The sequence below is a fragment of the Hordeum vulgare genome, unplaced genomic scaffold (assembly GCF_904849725.1).
Source record: "Hordeum vulgare subsp. vulgare unplaced genomic scaffold, MorexV3_pseudomolecules_assembly, whole genome shotgun sequence".
Taxonomy (NCBI): Eukaryota; Viridiplantae; Streptophyta; class Magnoliopsida; order Poales; family Poaceae; genus Hordeum; species Hordeum vulgare.
Window position 1 is genome coordinate 40,001 of NW_025422523.1, and position 17,500 is coordinate 57,500.

The 17,500-nt window shown below is 32.2% G+C and overlaps 1 non-coding gene across 1 annotated transcript; it reads right to left on the reverse strand.

Annotated features, from left to right (window-relative positions):
- Positions 1-10,923: 10,923 nt before the first annotated feature.
- TRNAL-UAG lies at positions 10,924-11,004 on the reverse strand. The gene has a single exon. It is a non-coding gene; the product is annotated as a tRNA-Leu (tRNA).
- Positions 11,005-17,500: the final 6,496 nt, after the last annotated feature.

The following is a 17,500-nucleotide window of genomic DNA, read 5'->3' on the forward strand; positions in this document are numbered from 1 at the left end:
AGAGTTCAACTCCCGCTCTCAACCCATGAACAATATGAGTCCGAAGCTTCTTTCGTAACTCCCATAATTTCTTCGTAGTGGCTCCGTTCCATGCCTCATTTCATAGGGAAGCCCAAAGTGGCTCTATTTCATTCTATTTCACTTCCTAGCACTTCCTATCATTTAATATCCATCCCTTTGGTCTTATTGACATAAGAGATGTCATTTATAGTCTATCTCTTTCTATATATGGAAAGTCAAGAAATTCTCATCGAAACATCGAGAAATTGTGCATATAGAAAACTCTAAAGAAAGAAAAAAAGGAGACCCATGCCATGATTTTCAAATCTTTTCTATTTAGTAGTCTAAGTTTCTCGATGAGGATAATTAATTCGGTCGTTGTGGTCAGACTCTATTATGGATTTCTGACTACATTCTCCATAGGTCCCTCTTAGATCTTCTTTCTCCAATCTTGGATTAGGGAAGAAGGAGATATTTGCGACTACTGGCGGTTTCATTATGGGGCAGCTCATGATCTTCATATCGATCTATTATCCACCTCTGTATCTATTCTTTCTTAGCTAAACAGGTGGAAGATCTATCCAATTTGGTTATATTATATCATGGACTCGAAAAACGGATCTGAATTTGACTGAAATGCACGATCTTCACAGGTATCACTTTTCACGATACCTAAAAGGTGGAATAGCGATTTTCGAACCATTTCCTATAAGAGAATGGTTTCCATTACTTTGAGAAATGGATTCTTATATCAAACTATAGCTATTGCATTAAAGAAGAAAAGAAACTAATAGAAGTCGAAGACGCGGAATGATAGTGAATAGAGAGAAAGATTCTTCTGATTTTCTTGTTCCTGAAAATATTCTATCTATCTACTAGACGCCGTAGAGAATTTAGAATATTTATGTCTTTCAATTCTCGTACTCGTAATTGGAAAGTTATGGAAGGAGACCCATCATTTTGCAATGAAAACAACATATAAAACTCTGGACAATTTCGAAATCAGGCCAAGCGTCTTAATACATATGCAAAAAAATTCATTATTGGCCCACCATTGATTAGAAGATTTAGCTTGTATGAATCGCTATTGGTTTGATACGAATAATGGCAATCGTTTCAGTATGTTAAGGATACAGATGTATCCACAATTCATTTAGAGTTACTTAATAGTCTATTTCTTATACCATATCTCTATCCCGTGAAATTCTCGAGCCAAAAGATGGATGCCTATGCTGTGTTTCATTTTGCTAAATGATATCAATTAAATGGTGTATCAATTCCATAAATTGCATATAGCAATAAATAAATCAGCAAAATTCTTTCTACTATATTTAGATAGAAGAAACATTTCTTCTATCTAAAATAGTAGAAAGAATGTACCCTTCTATCCAAATCCAATTTGCATCGATAAAAAAAATCCAAATTCCAGTAGTAGATGAATAATTGCAAATTTGTGTGTGTACGAGATTAGAATAACTTCAAAATAACTGACATAATTTTTTATTTTTCCTGATCAGAAAAATACATGAAAAAGAAAGGAGGTAGAAAAATTTTAGGATTTATGGTTAAAGAAGAAAAAGAAGAAAACAGGGGTTCTGTTGAATTTCAAGTATTCAGTTTCACCAATAAGATACGGAGACTTGCTTCACATTTGGAATTACACAAAAAAGATTTTTCATCGGAAAGAGGTCTACGAAGACTTTTGGGAAAACGTCGACGTTTGCTGGCTTATTTGGCAAAGAAAAATAGAGTACGTTATAAGAAATTAATCGGTCAGTTGAATATTCGGGAGCAGTAATTTAATCCTTCAAATTTTTTTCTTGTTTTATTATTTTTTTAGTAGTCTTTATAGTAGTCTTAGATTTTTCATTTTGATGAGCCTCACTTTGAGGAATTCATGGAATAATCCATTTTCATGGAATAATGAATTAAGGAAGAAAGGATATGAGTCTACCGCTTACAAAAAAAGATCTCATGATAGTCAATATGGGCCCTCAACACCCATCAATGCATGGTGTTCTTCGACTGATCGTTACTCTTGATGGTGAGGATGTTATTGATTGTGAACCCATATTAGGGTATTTACACAGAGGAATGGAAAAAATCGCGGAAAACCGAACGATTATACAATACTTACCTTATGTAACAAGGTGGGATTATAGAGAGATTGTAGAAAGGGGTAGGATAGTTATTTTTGCAAGAGACTTGAATTCCTTAACTTAAGAAAGAAAAAAGAATAAAAACACAGATACATAACATAAAAAAAAGAATAAATAAGACGAGATTCGACCTCCCCCTACATATTTAATTTCTTCTCCTATACAAAAACTAGCAAGACCCACTCCATTGGTAATTCCATCAATAACACCCTTATCAAAAAACTCCGTTAGTTCGGTTAACCCTCTTATACCGAGGGTAAAGACCCTAGTATAGAAAATATCTATATAACCACGATTATATGACCAACTGTATATATTTTTTTTTACTTGATCCAAAAATTCTTTTTTAGGATTTCTTTTTACAAAAGAGTTTATTAAATCCAAATTCTGAAAAAAAGAATAAGCAGATCCATAGAAGATATATGCTATGAATAAACCAAAGATAGCTAGAGTTACAGAAGAAATTGCATTAGTAATAAATTCATATGAATTTACAAAAGAATTAGAACTTTCCTGGGTAAAGTTTTTTGAGGGAGTTAACCACTTTGATAATATGGTTAACTCTGCTATTCCATTATCCATTCCTCCATTATCAAAAGAGATTCCTATGAATCCAATGAACAAAGTGAAAAGTAGTAATATAAGAAGAGGAAATAACATAGTATTTCCCGTTTCATGCGGATAGGCAAAAGTGTTTTTAGCCCCAAAAGACGTAGTAAAGGATCCTATCCTATTTCTTGTATTACCTTGAATTTTGGGTATATTTTGTGAAAAAAAAGAAACTCCACTCTTCGTTGTTGATAAAACGAAATCCCTATTCACTCCTTTGGGTATCCTTTTTCCCCATAAGGATATTGAATACAAGGAACTCTCTTTAGTGCTACTGTAATTTTGAAAATGAACACGCAAATACCCACCAAATGTAAGTAAATATATCCGAAACATATAAAAGGCAGTTAATCCTGCAGTAAAGGAAGCTATTATTCCAAAAAAGGGCGAATACAACCAACTATTACTAAGGATTTCATCTTTGGACCAGAAGCAAGCAAGAGGTGGAATACCACAAAGAGAAAGTGTACCCCATAAAAAAGTAGTTCTTGTGATTGGAATGTATTTTCTTAAACCGCCCATAAGAACCATATTTTGACTTTTATCTGGTGAATACCCAACAAGAGGTTCCATTGAATGAATAACGGATCCAGATCCCAAGAACAATAAAGCTTTTGAATAAGCATGAGTGATCAAATGGAATAAAGCAGCTTGATAAGAACCTATACCTAGAGCTAACATCATATAACCCAATTGAGACATTGTAGAATAGGCTAAGCTTCTTTTAATATCTCTCTGAGCAAGAGCTAAAGTAGCTCCTAAGAATAGTGTTATTGTACCTACTAAAGAAATAAAACTCATTATCAAAGGTAAAGATATGAAAAGAGGAAGAAGTCGAGCTAGAAGAAAAATTCCCGCAGCAACCATAGTTGCTGCGTGTATAAGAGCCGAAATAGGAGTGGGTCCTTCCATAGCATCGGGTAACCATACGTGAAGAGGGAATTGTGCGGATTTCGCAACTGCACCAAGGAATAATAAAAAAGCACACAAAGTAGTAAGTAAAGAGTTAATTCCATTATTAGGAATCCAGTTATTAGCGATTGGAACAAATCCCTAAACTCTAAACTACCTGTTATCCAAAAAAAACCTAAAATTCCTAATAATAGACCAAAATCCCCTACACGATTAGTTACAAAAGCTTTTTGACAAGCACTCGCTGCGATTGGTCGTGTAAACCAAAAGCCTATCAATAAATAAGAACACATTCCCACGAGTTCCCAAAAAAAATAAATTTGTATCAAATTGGAGCTAGTAACCAATCCCAACATAGAAGTATTGAAAAAACTTATATAAACAAAAAATCTCAAATATCCTTCATCGTGAGACATATAACCATCACTATAAATAAGAACCAGGATTCCTACAGTAGTAATTAGTATTAACATAATAGAAGTAAGTGGGTCAATCAAGTATCCAAATTCTAAAGAAAAATCATTATTGACGGTCCAAGACCATAGATATTGATAGATAGAACTTCCATTTATTTGTTGAATAGACAGTTGAACTGAGAATACCATAGCTATACTTAAGAGTAAAACACTAGGAAAAGCCCATATGCGACGAAGATTTTTTGTTGCTGTCGGAATAAGAATAAGGCCAAATCCCATTGACATAATAACTGGAAGTGGGAGAAGAGGGATTACCCATGCATATTGATATGTATGTTCCATAAGAAAAGAAATTGCGATTTTTACTTCAATTTTTCTATAAAATTGTTTCCGATTCACCAAACCAACTCTTATCTCTTTCTGAAAGAATAAATAAAAAGAATAAGAAAAAATACTGGAATTCTTCATTTTTTAAAAATTTATCTCATTGAAATAATAAAAAATGAAGAATGGGTTTAGTTGGTTAAATTCAAAAAGTTAATCAAATAACTTCGTTACCTAGTTATTATCTAAATAAAGATATTTACAAAAAAAAAAAAAGGAATCGTTTTACTTTTTACTTTCTATTCATTTTTATATTTCTTTAAAACAAAGATGAAACAGCTCTCTTGTTCCATAACTGATTGAGTGAATTCCAATGAAAATCTATGTTTATAAGAAATTATCGAATAGTCCTTATGACTATAAATTACCTAAGTTTTAGAATGTCTTGTTTAAGAGACTCAGTATTTTTTGTTTTGATTAGAATTCCTTTCCTTTATGGAATACAATACAATATCATTCTGAGCTTAATTAACTATTTGAATTTTCCCTTCTTTTTTATCCCCCCGGGGGATAGGCTTCCATACCATATATCTATATATGGAGTATACTTGATATATAAATAGATATAAATGGGAAACCCTTCTATATATTCTATATTATTAAAACAAAGTATAAAATATATACAGAAAAAAATGTTTAAAAATTCTTGTCTTATCCGCATTAGACAAAATGAAGTAAAAAATAATTCACAATTTCAGTATCTTTCAGTATCTAAGTATAAATACTAATAAAAACAAGAAAGAAGGATTGATTTGCAGCAATAGATGTCTTTCACATACAACTAGAAAAAAAGTAATTTCCTTTTTGAATGGCAGTTCCAAAAAAACGTACTTCAATGTCAAAAAAGCGTATTCGTAAAAATATTTGGAAGAAAAAGACTTATTTTTCCATAGTACAATCTTATTCTTTAGTAAAATCAAGATCATTTTCCAGTGGTAATGAGCATCCAAAACCAAAGGGTTTTTCTGGGCAACAAACAAACAAATAATAAAGGAATAATATGAATTGATTTTTCAAAAAAGAATTCAATTATTTAATAATTTGGATTCTTCTTTGAATGTACTTTTATGTGTCGAATTACTTCGGTACAATATTCTTATAACAAACCCCTCTTATATATACAATAAAAAAAAGTTTTGTTTGGTATACTGTGTGCTAAGTATTCTTTTCCTATCAATGAACTTTTCATAATTTTCATAATAGAATGCTCATATTTTATTATGAAAATTATGAAAAGTGGAGTATTCTTACAATAGACTTACAACTTCCACCTATCTTATCCAAAATCATAAGGTTAGTAAATCTTATTAATAAGAGCATAAAGACTTTCATTCTAGAAATTTTTCAAAAATCCAAAAAGCCTTTTCTATTAATCCATTTTAATTTCATCATTAAATAGAAACCCTTTTGGATTTTTTTCATTGTATTGAAAGAATTTTCAAAATTTAAACGATAAATTAATTAGAAAAAATTAGTTCTATATCTATAATTGCAAGTTAGAAAAAAGAAGTTCCAACTCTTTCAACCAGTGTTTCTATTGGGCAAAGCAAGAGTTTATTGTAAAAAAAAATGGATTTTGTCTTTTTGTTATAAAAATCTACTATTCTTTATTAAACTATAAAGAAAAACGAATAACTACTGCTTAATTGGAAATTTTTTCTTATTTTAAATCAGACTAGATTTTGATGATATAATATAGTTTATAACTATACAGTTTATACACAAAAAAATACCCTAATCCCTTTTTCCTTCCTCGAATCCTTTAGTTTTAGTCAGTTCATGAAAAATTTTATACTATTAATTTCTTTTTATCCATAATGGATTTACCTGGACCAATACATGAGATTCTTATGCTATTTGGGGGATTTATTCTTCTACTAGGGGGGTCTAGGGAGTAGTATTACTTACCAACCCCATTTATCTGCCTTTTCGCTGGGATTAGTTCTTGTTTGTATATCCTTATTCTATTTTTTATTAAATTCCTACTTTGTAGCTGTCGCACAACTTCTTATTTATGTGGGAGCCATAAATGTCTTGATCATATTCGCTGTAATGTTCGTAAATGGCTCAGAATGGTCTAAAGATAAGAATTATTGGACTATTGGAGATGGGTTCACTTCACTCGTTTGTATAACTTTTGTTTTTTTCACTAATGACTACTATCCCAGATACGTCATGGTATGGAATTCTTTGGACTACAAGATCAAACCAAATAGTAGAACAGGGTCTCATAAATAATGTTTCAACAAATTGGAATTCATTTAGCAACCGATTTTTATCTTCCGTTTGAACTCATTTCCATAATTCTTCTAGTTTCTTTAATAGGTGCAATTACTATGGCTCGGCAATAAGAAAACTTAGAAAAAGTAAAAATTATAAGAATTGCAAATCTAAAATAAATAACTAAAGAATCACAATTTTTGATTTAGTAAAACCCATCTACTGCCAACAAATACCTCCTTTCTTTTCTCTTTTGTTGTGTAATTGTTCTATTGTAATTAATTGAATCGGTTCAATTCTTTTGCCCTCATATTGAAATGAATCGAGATTGATAAGGAGTTAGTTAATGATGTTTGAGCATGTACTTTTTTTGAGTGTCTATTTATTTTCGATTGGTATCTATGGATTGATCACAAGCCGAAACATGGTTAGAGCTCTAATATGTCTTGAACTTATACTGAATTCAATTAATCTAAATCTCGTAACATTTTCTGATCTATTTGATAGTCGCCAATTAAAAGGAGATATTTTCGCCATTTTTGTTATAGCCCTTGCCGCTGCTGAAGCCGCTATTGGACTATCCATTCTTTCTTCCATCCATCGTAATAGGAAATCCACTCGTATCAATCAATCTAATTTATTGAATAATTAGACTTTTTAATAATTAGACATAAAATCCTCTAAACAAAGGCGCACATATTAAAAATAATATAGAAATCCATACTATTTCTTAGTATTATTTGAGAATATCCTTTTTTTTTTAGTAAGTAGGTTATTGCATAGTATTCTTTTTCACTTAAATGAATTTTTGTATTTGTAATTCATTGATATTGCAATATTCAAATTGCAATAATTTATATTGAAAAGACGATAGCCAATAAAATAAATTGGCTAATTCGAAATCGTCTGTACAATTTGTAAAATTCTTTCTTATTGTTGAAGTCCAAAATTCAAGTCTCTTGGCTCTTTTCACGCTTTCTCAACAAACGGATTAAAAAATAGATTTTTAATTTTGAAGTTTGGATTAAACCATTGCTTCGTCTGGTGTCTACAATACATATGACTCATATAGTACTAATTTTCTTTTTACCAGATCGAAAAATTTTATGTTGAAAAGAAAAATTTATAGATCCAATGTCACATTCCGTAAAAATTTATGATACATGTATAGGATGCACTCAATGTGTACGAGCTTGTCCAACAGATGTATTAGAAATGATACCCTGGGATGGATGTAAAGCCAAGCAAATTGCTTCCGCGCCGAGAACCGAAGATTGTGTGGGTTGTAAGAGATGTGAATCTGCCTGCCCGACAGATTTTTTAAGTGTCCGCGTTTTATTTAGGGCCTGAAACAACCCGTAGCATGGCTCTATCTTATTGATACGTTACAAAAACAAAAAACTTCATTTGAATCGTCTGATTCCTCTTTACCGAAGAAGCCTGTGCTCGAAATAATCGAGCACGGGCTTTTTCTGGTCAAAACGTATCTTGTCTTTATCACTTTATCATGAGTTATTTTCCTTGGTTAACAATACTTGTTGTTTTGCCGATATTTGCCGGTTCATTAATTTTCTTTTTACCTCATAAGGGAAACAAAATCGTTAGGTGGTATACTATATCTATTTGTTTATTAGAATTCCTTCTAATGACTTATGCGTTCTGTTATCATTTCCAACTGGAGGATCCCTTAATTCAATTAAAGGAGGATTATAAATGGATAGATGTCTTCGATTTCCATTGGAGATTGGGAATCGATGGACTTTCATTAGGATCCATTTTATTGACAGGATTTATCACTACTTTAGCTACTTTAGCAGCTTGGCCAATTACACGGAATTCGCGATTATTCTATTTCCTGATGCTCGCAATGTATAGTGGTCAAATAGGATTATTTTCTTCGCGAGACCTTTTACTTTTTTTTATCATGTGGGAGTTAGAAATAATTCCTGTTTACTTACTTTTATCCATGTGGGGGGGGAAAGAGGCGTCTATATTCAGCTACAAAGTTTATTTTGTATACTGCAGGCGGTTCTATTTTTTTCTTAATCGGAGTTCTGGGTATGGGCTTATACGGTTCCAACGAACCAGGATTAGATTTGGAAAGATTAATTAATCAATCATACCCCGCAACCTTGGAAATACTTTTATATTTTGGCTTCCTTATTGCTTATGCTGTCAAATTGCCGATTATACCCCTACATACGTGGTTACCAGATACCCATGGGGAAGCACATTATAGTACATGTATGCTTTTAGCGGGAATATTATTAAAGATGGAGCATATGGATTGATTCGGATCAACATGGAATTGTTACCTCATGCTCATTATCTATTTTCGCCCTGGTTAGTAATAATAGGAGCTATCCAAATAATCTATGCAGCTTCAACTTCTCTTGGTCAACGAAATTTCAAAAAAAGAATAGCTTATTCCTCTGTATCTCACATGGGTTTCATAATTATAGGAATTGGTTCCATAACCAACATTGGACTCAATGGAGCTATTTTACAAATATTATTCCCATGGATTTATTGGTGCTACACTTTTTTTCTTGGCAGGAACCGCTTCTGATAGAATGCGTCTTGTTTATCTCGAAGAACTGGGAGGGAATATCTATCCCAATGCCTAAAATTTTTACCATGTTTAGTAGCTTTTCAATGGCTTCTCTTGCCTTACCAGGAATGAGTGGTTTTGTCGCAGAATTAGTAGTATTTTTTGGACTAATTACTAGTCCAAAATTTTTGTTAATGCCAAAAGCACTAATTACTTTTGTAATGGCAATTGGAATGATATTAAACTCCTATTTATTTATTATCTATGTTACGCCAGATGTTTCTATGGATACAAGCTATTTAATGTTCCAAACGCAAATTTTTGTGGATTCTGGACCACGAGAACTCTTTATTATAATCTGTATCTTTTTACCAGTAATAGGAATTGGTATTTATCCAGATTTTGTTCTCTCCCTATCCGTTGACAGGGTAGAGGCTCTCTTATCCAATTATTATCCTAAATAGGTTTGGTTTTTTTTTACTAGTCTGCTCTATTAATGCAGAAATAAGTAAAAAAAGTATAATTAGATCTATCTCGAATTTTTGAGAACCCTTTGAGAAGGCGCTCAAGGGGTTCTCAAATAAAATATAAAAGTAAAAACGTTCATTTCATGAACGTTTTTTTTTATGTAATCATTTAGGTGTTAATGTAAACGAACCATAACTATGTAAACCTATTCCTAATAGATTGATACCAAAATAACAAATCCAAATTATAAGAAATCCTATCGAAGCTATAAGTGCAGAATTCGTACCCTTCCAATTTGGATTTGTTCTACTATGTAAATAAATTGCGAATATGGTCCAAGTAATAAATGCCCAAGTTTCCTTAGGATCCCAATTCCAATAGGATCCCAGGCCTCATTAGCCCATACTGCTCCACAAAGAATACCTATGGTTAAAAGGGTAAATCTAGGCTAATGATACGATAACTCCAAGAATCCAAACGCTCCGTTAATTGATATTTGTAATAATTTGGAAATGAAGGGACAGGGGCGCTTTTTAAAGCACTTCTTTTTGCATAAAAAAATGCAATCTCACTAAAGAAAAATGTTTTATTTAAAACATTTTTTTTCTTTTAGAAAAGAAATGGAAATTATTTCGAATCTAATGATTAGAATAGCGGCAGATAATAAGGATCCGCACAAAAGAGTTGCATAACTTAATAACATCATACTGACATGCATCATTAACCACTGAGATTGTAGAGGCAGGTACTAGTATCGTGGATTGATGCATTTCAGTTAAAAGACCCGACGTGGCAAAGCCTTGCGTTAAAATAGTACTTGGCGTAGTTATTGTGCTTAAATCATTTTTAGAGTTCTGTATTTTAGGAATGGTATGAAGAATATACAGAGCCCATGAAAGGAAGATCAATGACTCATATAAATTACTTAATGGAAAATGTCCCGAAGAAACCCAACGAGAAACTAAGAATCCTGTTATAGAGAAAAAAAGTAAACTATCATTCCTTTTTCTGACGAATCACGTAATCTCCCAAGTTCACGAACTAATAAGGTTATCAAAATGAATCGTAATCACAATTGAAATCGTTGAGAAAGAGATATGAGTTAGTATATGTTCTAAAGTTGCAAATAGCATAAGGGGAAGGTCCCATTACAAAATTGTAAATTTCGAATTGATTTCTAATCTATTGTATTCCTTTTCAAGAATGCCGCCACTCGGATTCGAACCGAGATGCTTGAGCACTGCTTCCTAAGAGCAGCGTGGTCTACCAATTTCACCATGGCGGCTAACTTCAAATAATAGGTAACTTAAAAGAATAATAGCTATTATCTCGGGAATCGTCGATATTGGGAAAGTCCATAAAATTTAGGAACATTAGAGTTTTCATTAAAATGGACTTCGTTTGGTAGTATCGTTTCCATTTTTTTTTTACAATAAACTCTTGCTTTGCCCAATAGAAACACTGGTTGAAAGAGTTGGAACTTCTTTTTTCTAACTTGCAATTATAGATATAGAACTAATTTTTTTCTAATTAATTTATCGTTTAAATTTTGAAAATTCTTTCAATACAATGAAAAAAATCCAAAAGGGTTTCTATTTAATGATGAAATTAAAATGGAATAAATAGAAAAGGCTTTTTGGATTTTTGAAAAATTTCTAGAATGAAAGTCTTTATGCTCTTATTAATAAGATTTACTAACCTTATGATTTTGGATAAGATAGGTGGAAGTTGTAAGTCCTATTGTAAGAATACTCCACTTTTCATAATTTTCATAATAAAATATGAGCATTCTATTATGAAAATTATGAAAAGTTCATTGATAGGAAAAGAATACTTAGCACACAGTATACCAAACAAAACTTTTTTTTTATTGTATATATAAGAGGGGTTTGTTATAAGAATATTTGTACCGAAGTAATTCGACACATAAAAGTACATTCAAAGAAGAATCCAAATTATTAAATAATTGGAATTCTTTTTTGAAAATCAATTCATATTATTCCAAAATCTTATTATTTGTTTGTTTGTTGCCCAGAAAAAACCCTTTGGTTTTGGATGCTCATTACCACTGGAAAAATGATCTTGATTTTACTAAAGAATAAGATTGTACTATGGAAAAATAAGTCTTTTTCTTCCAAATATTTTTTACGAATACGCTTTTTTTGACATTGAAGTACGTTTTTTTTGGAACTGCCATTCAAAAAGGAAATTACTTTTTTCTAGTTGTATGTGAAAGACATCTATTGCTGCAAATCAATCCTTCTTTCTTGTTTTTATTAGTATTTATACTTAGATACTGAAAGATACTGAAATTGTGAATTATTTTTACTTCATTTTTGTCTAATGCGGATAAGACAAGAATTTTTAAACATATTTTCTGTATATATTTTATACTTTGTTTTAATAATATAGAATATATAGAAGGGTTTCCCATTTATATCTATTTATATATCAAGTATACTCATATATAGATATATGGTATGGAAGCCTATCCCCCGGGGGGATAAAAAGAAGGGAAAATTCAAATAGTTAATTAAGCTCAGAATGATATTGTATTGTATTCCATAAAGGAAAGGAATTCTAATCAAAACAAAAAATACTGAGTCTCTTAAACAAGACATTCTAAAACTTAGGTAATTTATAGTCATAAGGACTATTCGATAATTTCTTATAAACATAGATTTTCATTGGAATTCACTCAATCAGTTATGGAACAAGAGAGCTGTTTCATCTTTGTTTTAAAGAAATATAAAAATGAATAGAAAGTAAAAAGTAAAACGATTCCTTTTTTTTTTTTTGTAAATATCTTTATTTAGATAATAACTAGGTAACGAAGTTATTTGATTAACTTTTTGAATTTAACCAACTAAACCCATTCTTCATTTTTTATTATTTCAATGAGATAAATTTTTAAAAAATGAAGAATTCCAGTATTTTTTCTTATTCTTTTTATTTATTCTTTCAGAAAGAGATAAGAGTTGGTTTGGTGAATCGGAAACAATTTTATAGAAAAATTGAAGTAAAAATCGCAATTCTTTTCTTATGGAACATACATATCAATATGCATGGGTAATCCTCTTCTCCCACTTCCAGTTATTATGTCAATGGGATTTGGCCTTATTCTTATTCCGACAGCAACAAAAAATCTTCGTCGCATATGGGCTTTTCCTAGTGTTTTACTCTTAAGTATAGCTATGGTATTCTCAGTTCAACTGTCTATTCAACAAATAAATGGAAGTTCTATCTATCAATATCTATGGTCTTGGACCGTCAATAATGATTTTTCTTTAGAATTTGGATACTTGATTGACCCACTTACTTCTATTATGTTAATACTAATTACTACTGTAGGAATCCTGGTTCTTATTTATAGTGATGGTTATATGTCTCACGATGAAGGATATTTGAGATTTTTTGTTATATAAGTTTTTTCAATACTTCTATGTTGGGATTGGTTACTAGCTCCAATTTGATACAAATTTATTTTTTTTGGGAACTCGTGGGAATGTGTTCTTATTTATTGATAGGCTTTTGGTTTACACGACCAATCGCAGCGAGTGCTTGTCAAAAAGCTTTTGTAACTAATCGTGTAGGGGATTTTGGTCTATTATTAGGAATTTTAGGTTTTTTTTGGATAACAGGTAGTTTAGAGTTTAGGGATTTGTTCCAAATCGCTAATAACTGGATTCCTAATAATGGAATTAACTCTTTACTTACTACTTTGTGTGCTTTTTTATTATTCCTTGGTGCAGTTGCGAAATCCGCACAATTCCCTCTTCACGTATGGTTTACCCGATGCTATGGAAGGACCCACTCCTATTTCGGCTCTTATACACGCAGCAACTATGGTTTGCTGCGGGAATTTTTCTTCTAGCTCGACTTCTTCCTCTTTTCATATCTTTACCTTTGATATTGAGTTTTATTTCTTTAGTAGGTACAATAACACTATTCTTAGGAGCTACTTTAGCTCTTGCTCAGAGAGATATTAAAAGAAGCTTAGCCTATTCTACAATGTCTCAAATTGGGTTATATGATGTTAGCTCTAGGTATAGGTTCTTATCAAGCTGCTTTATTCCATTTGATCACTCATGCTTATTCAAAAGCTTTATTGTTCTTGGGATCTGGATCCGTTATTCATTCAATGGAACCTCTTGTTGGGTATTCACCAGATAAAAGTCAAAATATGGTTCTTATGGGCGGTTTAAGAAAATACATTCCAATCACAAGAACTACTTTTTTATGGGGTACACTTTCTCTTTGTGGTAAAACACCAATACTAAGATCGGCTAAAACAAAATGATATCCCAAAGGGATAACTAAAAAACTTAATAAAACTGATATGACTGCTATAGAAGGTCCAATGCCTAAATAAAGAAATATCTCCTCGCGATGGCAGAATATCTTCTTTAAAAAGTAGTTTAGTCCCATCTGCTATAGCTTGAAGCAGGCCCAGGGGGCCAGCATATTCAGGACCAATACGTTGTTGTATCGACGCAGATATTTCTCTTTCTAACCACACAATTACGAGTACCTCTATTGTAATTCCTAAAAGGAGGGTCAAAATGGGTAGAATCGATATCAGTCCATAGACTTCTTTTAATAATTCCGATTTCGAAGAAGAATTGATAGTTTCTACCTCTACCCTATCTATTATCATTTCAACGATCAACTTCCCCCATAATGATATCTATACTACCTAATATCGTCATGATATCAGCCAATTTCATTTTTTTAACTAGTTGAGGAAGAATTTGCAAATTAATAAAACCGGGTGGACGGATTTTCCATCTCCAGGGAAAAAGGCTATCATCTCCTACTAGATAAATCCCTAATTCACCTTTTGGGGCTTCCACTCTTACATAAAGCTCTTGCCTTGACAATTCAAAATTGGGGGAAGGTTTTTTACCAAGAAATTTATACTCAAAATCATTCCATTCAGAATTCTTTTCTTTCTTAAAGCGTCGGACTTCTAAATTCTCATAAGGTCCTCCAGGAATTTTTTCTATAGCTTGTTGAATTATTTTGATGGATTCGCTCATTTCACCAACTCGTACTAAATAGCGAGCTAATGAATCGCCTTCTTTTTGCCATTGGACTTTCCAATCAAATTGGTTGTAAGACTCATAAGGATCCACTTTACGAAGATCCCATTGTATTCCAGAAGCTCGTAACATAGGTCCCGATAAGCCCCAATTTACTGCTTCTTCTCCGCTAATAAAACCTACTCCTTCAACTCGCTCTAAAAAAATGGGATTCTGTGTAATAAGTTGTTGATATTCAACAACTCCGCGTAAAAAATAATCACAGAAATCTAAACATTTATCGATCCATCCATAAGGTAGATCGGCGGCTACTCCTCCGATGCGGAAGTAATTGTGCATCATTCGCATACCTGTAGCAGCTTCAAATAGATCATATATTAATTCTCTCTCTCTAAAAATGTAGAAAAAAGGAGTCTGTGCGCCGAGATCCGCCATAAAAGGTCCAAGCCATAGCAAGTGAGAAGCTATACGGCTTAACTCTAACATAATTACCCTAATATAGCTGGCTCTTTGTGGTATTTGAATATTCTCCAAGAATTCTGGTGCATTTACTGTTATTGCTTCTGTAAACATAGTAGCTAAATAATCCCACCTTGTTACATAAGGTAAGTATTGTATAATCGTTCGGTTTTCCGCGATTTTTTCCATTCCTCTGTGTAAATACCCTAATATGGGTTCACAATCAATAACATCCTCACCATCAAGAGTAACGATCAGTCGAAGAACACCATGCATTGATGGGTGTTGAGGGCCCATATTGACTATCATGAGATCTTTTTTTGTAAGCGGTAGACTCATATCCTTTCTTCCTTAATTCATTATTCCATGAAAATGGATTATTCCATGAATTCCTCAAAGTGAGGCTCATCAAAATGAAAAATCTAAGACTACTATAAAGACTACTAAAAAAATAATAAAACAAGAAAAAAATTTGAAGGATTAAATTACTGCTCCCGAATATTCAACTGACCGATTAATTTCTTATAACGTACTCTATTTTTCTTTGCCAAATAAGCCAGCAAACGTCGACGTTTTCCCAAAAGTCTTCGTAGACCTCTTTCCGATGAAAAATCTTTTTTGTGTAATTCCAAATGTGAAGCAAGTCTCCGTATCTTATTGGTGAAACTGAATACTTGAAATTCAACAGAACCCCTGTTTTCTTCTTTTTCTTCTTTAACCATAAATCCTAAAATTTTTCTACCTCCTTTCTTTTTCATGTATTTTTCTGATCAGGAAAAATAAAAAATTATGTCAGTTATTTTGAAGTTATTCTAATCTCGTACACACACAAATTTGCAATTATTCATCTACTACTGGAATTTGGATTTTTTTTATCGATGCAAATTGGATTTGGATAGAAGGGTACATTCTTTCTACTATTTTAGATAGAAGAAATGTTTCTTCTATCTAAATATAGTAGAAAGAATTTTGCTGATTTATTTATTGCTATATGCAATTTATGGAATTGATACACCATTTAATTGATATCATTTAGCAAAATGAAACACAGCATAGGCATCCATCTTTTGGCTCGAGAATTTCACGGGATAGAGATATGGTATAAGAAATAGACTATTAAGTAACTCTAAATGAATTGTGGATACATCTGTATCCTTAACATACTGAAACGATTGCCATTATTCGTATCAAACCAATAGCGATTCATACAAGCTAAATCTTCTAATCAATGGTGGGCCAATAATGAATTTTTTTGCATATGTATTAAGACGCTTGGCCTGATTTCGAAATTGTCCAGAGTTTTATATGTTGTTTTCATTGCAAAATGATGGGTCTCCTTCCATAACTTTCCAATTACGAGTACGAGAATTGAAAGACATAAATATTCTAAATTCTCTACGGCGTCTAGTAGATAGATAGAATATTTTCAGGAACAAGAAAATCAGAAGAATCTTTCTCTCTATTCACTATCATTCCGCGTCTTCGACTTCTATTAGTTTCTTTTCTTCTTTAATGCAATAGCTATAGTTTGATATAAGAATCCATTTCTCAAAGTAATGGAAACCATTCTCTTATAGGAAATGGTTCGAAAATCGCTATTCCACCTTTTAGGTATCGTGAAAAGTGATACCTGTGAAGATCGTGCATTTCAGTCAAATTCAGATCCGTTTTTCGAGTCCATGATATAATATAACCAAATTGGATAGATCTTCCACCTGTTTAGCTAAGAAAGAATAGATACAGAGGTGGATAATAGATCGATATGAAGATCATGAGCTGCCCCATAATGAAACCGCCAGTAGTCGCAAATATCTCCTTCTTCCCTAATCCAAGATTGGAGAAAGAAGATCTAAGAGGGACCTATGGAGAATGTAGTCAGAAATCCATAATAGAGTCTGACCACAACGACCGAATTAATTATCCTCATCGAGAAACTTAGACTACTAAATAGAAAAGATTTGAAAATCATGGCATGGGTCTCCTTTTTTTCTTTCTTTAGAGTTTTCTATATGCACAATTTCTCGATGTTTCGATGAGAATTTCTTGACTTTCCATATATAGAAAGAGATAGACTATAAATGACATCTCTTATGTCAATAAGACCAAAGGGATGGATATTAAATGATAGGAAGTGCTAGGAAGTGAAATAGAATGAAATAGAGCCACTTTGGGCTTCCCTATGAAATGAGGCATGGAACGGAGCCACTACGAAGAAATTATGGGAGTTACGAAAGAAGCTTCGGACTCATATTGTTCATGGGTTGAGAGCGGGAGTTGAAC